We start from the raw sequence: 1,881 nt of genomic DNA on the forward strand, positions 1-1,881 counted from the left end.
CTACATAGCCCCAAAGAATCAATCCAGGGCATCAGCATTGGATTTTATGTTTAAAATCCAATCATTTATTTGGATTTTAAACATAAAAAGCCTCAAACTCATTGCCATCAACTCAGTTCACCGTGAACTTCTAGGACAGGATAGAACTGCCCCTGTGGTTTCTAACACTAGAAAGCTCTCTTCCAAGGAGCAGCTGGTGGTTTTGAACTGCAGGCCTTACAGTTAGCAGCCCAGCTTACAACCACTACACTACACCACTGGGGTGGCCAGCTGGAAGGGTAAGTTGCCAAGTGGCTTCAGAAACAAAAACAAAACAGAAAAAAGCATTAACAGAAGACTGGGTGGTGTAAATGGTTAACACCTGCCAAGTGAATGGGTAGAGCTGAATCCACCAGCGGCAGCTAGAAAGAAAGGCTTGGCAATCGCCGAGAAATTCCCACCACCGGAGCGTTGGTGGAGCCCCCGTCTGCTAACAGAGCACGACCATGAGTCAGATGGAGTCTCCTCCCCAGCAAGTGGTTTGTGTTTGTTTTTAAAGGAGAAAGAAGGGGCTTGCTATGCAAACGGAACTTGCCTGACTTGCTTTCCAGGCAGAACGAAGCTTCAAAGCCCTTCCTTTATAGAATTTCTGAAACCACCTTAGCTGAAAAAAAAAAGGCCTTGTGTTCCACCCAGTGTAAAAAACCTTTTGACAATTCTCATCAGAGATAGTCACACTCTCTTCCCAAGGTCCTTAGTACCTGTGGAGAATAAAACACGACGGCGCTGCTTTTCATTACAAGCGTCCACCTGCTCCGCTCTGTGTCCCATGTGTCCGCCGTCTCCTCCCTCGCATGGGCATGAGCTAGTGCGCATCTACCCTACAGAAGGTCAACAAGACCGCCCTGCCTACTTCAAATAAACTACCGTTTTCTGTCGTTTTCTGTTTGCTCTTTGATTCGGGGTTTAATTTCCAAATATGGGGCGGGCGGGGTGGCGGGCAGCGTTCTGTAACACCAACGGAGAAAGCCTGCATCACCCCAGCCCCGGCGGAGGATGCAGCACCAGAGCGGTGGCCGGAACCGGCAGCCTCCCTGGTGCTGTCAGTTAGCGTTAATTCAGAAGAATCCAATCTAGTAGGTGGCTCTCAGAGTCAATAATGCGCTTTGAAATATCCTGGAGTTTAGTCATGATTATTCAGGCAAGAACTTCATGTCACTTGGTAACACACGATGCTTGTCAATCTTGACAGGGACACAAAAGGAGGGACAAAAAATATCTAAGAGCGATTACAATGGGAAAGTAGAACAAAATATTTTGCATGCTCTTTTGTTCACAAGTGCCAGGTGCTCCCTTGAACTGCACCTATTATTTGAGGTGTGAGTAGCCAAAGCTGTTTTCTTTCCTTCACAGCCATGAAATAAGGCACTCAAATAAGGGGAGGGAGGGAACGAATTTCTCCCCACACGGATCTTGAGAAATGAATTTCATCGACACCTTGCCATACTGTCCTTTTGTTGTTTAGAGCTTGTTCTCTTGGAATACACACACACACACAGATTCATTAACACGGTGTAGAACTTGCAACAGCCCTGAAACGAGTGCGCTGTTTTCCAGATCTGGACGGAACAAGATCTGTGTCTTTTTCTTTCTTTTCCCCTCCCTGCTCCCCCTTTCCCTGAGGACTGTGCCAGCCAGCCAGCGGACTCGGTGCATTTCCCCTGCAGGAAGCCAGTGCGTCCCTCCTGCTCCTGGGAGATGCAGGTACTTAAAATCGGCACAGGCTCTGTGGTTCATAGAGAGTACTTCATCCCGGGATCTTGAAGACATAAAGAATACAATAAACTGATGGCTCTTTCCGACAAGCTTGGGAAGAATTAACTGGAGAGCAGGACCGTCCTT

Source organism: Echinops telfairi, unplaced genomic scaffold (genome assembly GCF_000313985.2).
Source record: "Echinops telfairi isolate 266 unplaced genomic scaffold, ASM31398v2 ScPeMD7_7469;HRSCAF=8507_1, whole genome shotgun sequence".
NCBI classification, from domain to species: Eukaryota; Metazoa; Chordata; class Mammalia; order Afrosoricida; family Tenrecidae; genus Echinops; species Echinops telfairi.